We start from the raw sequence: 5,388 nt of genomic DNA on the forward strand, positions 1-5,388 counted from the left end.
TGCCTGGGCTGAGTAAGTTCAAAAGATTTTGTTGTTTGGGTTGTACAAGGGATTCCCAGTATGAGGAGTCATGTCCGATCCCTCGGGTTGGAACTCTGACTTCTGAGCTCTATTCGAAACATGGTATTGGTCCCATTACCTTTAATGAGACATGGGTCCGATATACGAAAAATAGTGGAGTTTTGAGATGGCCCCAGAATGGTAGGTTTGATTCTGCTACATAAGATAATTTAGAAACGATTTTGTTTAAAAGAAAAGCCCGGCCGGTAATGTTTGACTCCTTTCGCCTCTGGCGCAAAGAAGCCAAACAGAAAGAAATCAAGCAAGCAAAAAAGGATGAGAAAGCACAAGACATGTCAATCCTTCAGGCTGCCCAGCAGTTTAAGGATAACGAAGTAGATGATGCGAAGGAGATATCAGAGAGACAACATTGTATGGCGATAGATAAATGCTATCCGATGTTGCCTACTTCCTCTTCAGATAAAAGTAAGGAATTAGAAGAAGATTCCCTAATGTCTTGTTTATTAAATTCACCTCCGCCCTATGTTCAGAATGCGAATGCACCTCCGTTACCCCCTCCTGTTGCTCAACAATTGGTTGCTCAATTACCGATTGTCCAGCAACCAGCTCAGCCCATTATTGCTTCCTTGTCTGCTTCTGCTCCGCCTTCGCAGCTTGTACTTCAGCCCCGCCTTCTCCCGCTCCTATTCTTCAGCCTGCTACGTTTCAGTCTCCGTTGTCTTCTACATCTGTACTTCCTCCTATTCTTTAGAGGGATTCTCCTATTTCACAGAGGAGGATAGCAGATGCTGTTACAAGTTTCTTTTCTCCTTTTGTTAGATCTATAAAAATGTCTCCAGCTTTCTCTAGACGACAATCTCGTTGTCAGCTTCCTTTTGTGGATGAGAAAGTAGCTTTGGGTTCTCTCGCTCGCAAATGGATTGAACATGGACCAGAATATAGTACCGATGATATCATGAGTTGCTTTCATCAATGGGGGGAGCCCACGCAGAGATATGTTTTCAACATCATGTGTCAAACTCTTATTAGAAGTTGGGAAGATATGGAGTTAGATACAGTCCCTTCGGACCTCCTGAAATGACAAGGTGATTTTGACAAAGGTTTTATTGTAGGACATTGAGTTGAGGAGGCGGTAACTAGACTCATTGTGTTTCGAACAATGTTTCTATCCCTGTCTTTTTCTGAGGCTGATCCCGTCAATAAAAAGGGTAGCAAGAATTATCCGATGCATGAAGTCCCTCCCATATGGAGAGAAGAGGTGCTTGGTCCACCTCTAATCCCTGCTCATTTCCAGCGTATATGGGTTCACGAACCCTGGAAGAGGTCTGAAGTATTGGCGCTTAAACAAACTCTTCCCGACCCCCGTAGAAAATCCTGCTGGATATTACAAAGAATTGTCCCAAACAGATGATGCTTGTATTATGAATTTGGCCGACGTTGATATGTTATTTGGAAATGTTGTCCCGCAAGGTATATGGGCACGGATTCATAGGGAGAATCATTTGGCCGAATTAGGTGGTGATTGGGCTGCTATTAGAGCTGCGGATGCGAATCAGGTGGGAGTTGCAAAACCCGAGGATTTGATTACGGCTCTTCCAGGTAGAATTATTGAGTTAATGAAGACAATGATGCCTGCGGTACGAGTAAATTGGGATAAGTTGGCTGCGTGTAAGCAAACGAAAGATGAAAGTGTCTCAGACTTTTTCACTCGTTTCGAAGAAACGTTTATAGACCACAGCGGTCAGGACTTGAGTGTAGAGGGTGGTCAGCGATTGTTTGTGGACAAGTTCGTATATAATTTGCTCCCCGAATTATCGAATAAATTGAAGAGTTCTGAAAGTGCATGGGCTGTCTCTTCTCCTGCTAAAATATTGGCTACTGCACAGTATTATGAGAATAGGGATAAGGAGGAGAAGGAGAAGCAAGAGAAGAAAAATAAGGATTTGAAAACTAAAGTTCTTTTACAGCAGGCGTATCCGCCTCGCTCGAATCAGCATCAGCAAAACACTCAGTTTCAGCAGCCTCCACAGTTTCAGAGACTGTTTGTTAGACCTGGCATCTTTGGCGTGATTACCCCCATCTTTTTGCCTCTGCCTCCTGTATTTTTGATGCTGTGCTGGATTTCGTTTTTGCTGGTTTAGATGCTTTGGACACTCTGCCACTGCTGATCAGTGCCAGAGTGTAAGTGCTCCCTATGTAAATTGTTATTCTGATTGGATATACATGTTTGGCATATTTGTATTACCATGAAGTCCCTAGTAAAGTGCACTGGGTGTGCCAGGGCTGGTGATGACAAATGCTACTAGTGGGCCTGCAGCACTGATTGTGCCACCCACAGGAGTAGCTCTAAAATGGTGTCTCAGGCCTGCCACTGCAGCGCCTATGGGCGGTTTAGAACTGCCATGTCCTCCTGGTCAGTGTCCCCACTGACCAGGCCTAACCCTTCCCTTTTCGTGCACATCAGTCACCCCTATGGAAGGCCCAAGGTACCCCCCTGGGCAGGGTGCAGTGTATGTGAAAGGTAGAGCATGTACTAGTGCAGGTACCATGCTCTGGTAGTGAATCACAGCCATTTTCGTTTTTCACTATTGTAAGGCTATCTTGCTCCATAGGTTAACATGGGGGATGCTGGCTACAGTGGTTACAGCATTTCTTCCCATAGGAACAAGATAGGACATAAGTATCTAGTATCCCTGAACTCAGAATTTAATAATACATCTTTTAGGAAAGGTGGTTTTTAAATCCTGTGTTTGAGAACAGCACTTTTAGAAAGTTGCTGTTCTCTTGTCTGACCCTTCTGTGTGCCTGGGCCTGTTTGTGTATTGACTGTCTGGTTTGTGAGTGACAGGGGTTGGGGAATCCCCCCAGAGGCTGGATGAGTCAGCACTAGGCTGAATGAAGCAATTGCAACCTGAGTGGTGGGAGGAGTTAGCACCTGGGCTGAATAGGGCTGTGCCTGCCTGCCACAATGCTGGCTCCACCTCCTGCTGGGCGGCTGAGGACCCTGCCCCTCACTCTGAAAGGAAAGATGCAGCCAGCAAAACAAAGTACTCAGGATCCACCCAGAACTGGTTCAGACCGGGCTCAGGGCCCACATGCACAGAGAGAACAAAGACTTTAGGGGTATAAGTACAGGACCCCTGACAACAGAAAATTAGATCATCCTGGAATCAAGAAGGAACCTCTGCCAAGGAGAAAGCTGACTCTGAAGAAGGAAGACTGTCCTGCTGTTGCTCTGCTGGACTGACCTGCTGTTGCTTTGCTGCCAAGGAGAGGGGAAGGACTTTGCTGTGAGCTGTGTCCCCTGTCTTGAAGGAATCTCCAAGGGCCTGAGAAGAGCTGGCTCCCTGTTTTTGAAGTCCCAGGAACAAAAGGACTTCACCCCCAGTCTCCCTGAACTCTGCTGAGAGAGTTCTGTCCTTCCTAGAGTGCTTGATCCAGTTGTGGGGCCTCTGGAAGTTGAACCTGAGCTGGGAAGCTTGAAACTAAGCTTGAGAGACTTTTGAATCTGAAAAGTGTCGCATCGCTCGCTTGCGGAGCGCATCCCCGACAGTGCGAGAAGTTTCCCGCCGCTACGAAGGTCGAGATCGGCGCAGCGCCTGACGCCGCTGCCGGAGCCGTCGCATCCTTCGTTTGCGGGACGCACCAGACCGGTGCGGGAGAATCGAACATCGCTGCGAGTGTCGTCGCAGAGCCTGTCGTCGCTGGGTGAGATCGCCGCACCGCTCGCTTGCGGACCGCATCACGTCGCTGCGAACATCGTCGCAGAACCATCGCATCGAGGAGCTGCGAGAGAGAGGATCACCGCTGGACCGCGCATCGTCGCCCCGGAGATCGTCGCAGCCCCTACGAGATCATCGCATCGTGCCTTTGCGAGAACAGACTTCCTACGGAACCTACGCACCGGAATCCACGCAAGCGGCCTTCCTCCCCATACAGACCGGATTCGTCGCAACACGCCCGCTGCTGCAGCGGGGCTGTCGCATCGCCTCCCCAGGGTCTCAGGAGTGACGCATCGCTTGTTTTCCACCGCACCAGCTTCCTGCTTGTGGAACTTTGTTGCATCTAAAAGGTACTGTGAGTAAACGTGACGCAACTGTGAACTTTTCACGCATCTGTGGATTATTTTAACGCAACTTAAAGAACTTTGATTACAACCTGAAGAACTCTTTTGAAACCATATCCTTGAACTGTGTATGTTGGATTTTTGCCGTTTTGGTCTTGTGTAGTTTAGAATAAATATCTTTATTTTCCTAAACTGTTGTGGAATCAGTTTGTGGTGTTTTCACTGTGTTACTGTGAGTGTTGGTACAAATACTTAACGCATTGCCTCTGGTTAGCCTAGACTGCTCAGGCCAAGCTACCTTGAGGGCGAGCAGGGGTTATCTGAGAGGGTTATCTCCTTGTCCTGACTAGAAGCAAGGGTCCCTATTTGGACAGTGGTACCTACCTCTGCCAACTAGAGACCCCCAGTTCTAACATTGGTGGCAGCGGTGGGATTTGAACTTGTATTTGTACTTGACCCACAGTAATTGGTGTACATCACTAGTGAGTGCAGACCATTACGCCACCGCATACTACTGGTTTTTGAGTTTTTGAATTCTGTTGTTGAGTAACTCTTCGAAAAGCATCATGTCTCAGAATGGGAAGGCACCCAGTGAGAGGGCAGAAGCAGAATTAGAATTTTGCATTGAAGATTTGTGTTCATACAGAGTTGAGCAACTGAAGAAATTCTGCCTTGAGTTTGAGTGCCCCATAAAAAGCACCTACAGAAAGGAGGAGCTACAGAGAATCTTGAGAGCCCATTGGGAGGCACGAGAGGAAGATGATGTGGATGTAGAAAATGCTTTTCAAAGCACAGATCTGCCAGTGGGCAGAGTAGGCTCAGGAGCTGGCAGCAACCACTCCGGTAGGGGCCTCACCCCAGAAGAGTTACAGGAAAATCAAAGAATAAGAGAATATGACTTGGAAGTCATGAAAATGAAACTGAGGCAATTGGAGTTGGAGAAGGAAAGGGCAGCGGAAGACAAGAGAGAGGCCCGCGCCTTAGAGGAAAAGAAATTGCTTTTGGATCATGAATTGAGAATAAAAGAGCTGGATCTGAAAAACAAGGAGGTGGATGCCAGTTCTAATGGTGGCAGCGCGCAGCCAGTGCATGGGGGTAAAGTATATATTCCCAAAGACCTGGTACAGAATTACCATAGGAGTGAGGATATTTATGCCTGGTTCACTTCGTATGAAATTGCATTGAAGATGAATGATGTGCCTGACAAGTATTGGGGGGCGGGCCTGTGGAAACATTTTGAGGCGTCTGGGAGGAGTGCTCTAGAGCCTTTAGAGTTGACAGGTGCCATGACCTACCCCAAT

Source organism: Lissotriton vulgaris, unplaced genomic scaffold (genome assembly GCF_964263255.1).
Source record: "Lissotriton vulgaris unplaced genomic scaffold, aLisVul1.2 SCAFFOLD_4177, whole genome shotgun sequence".
Classification (NCBI taxonomy): domain Eukaryota; kingdom Metazoa; phylum Chordata; class Amphibia; order Caudata; family Salamandridae; genus Lissotriton; species Lissotriton vulgaris.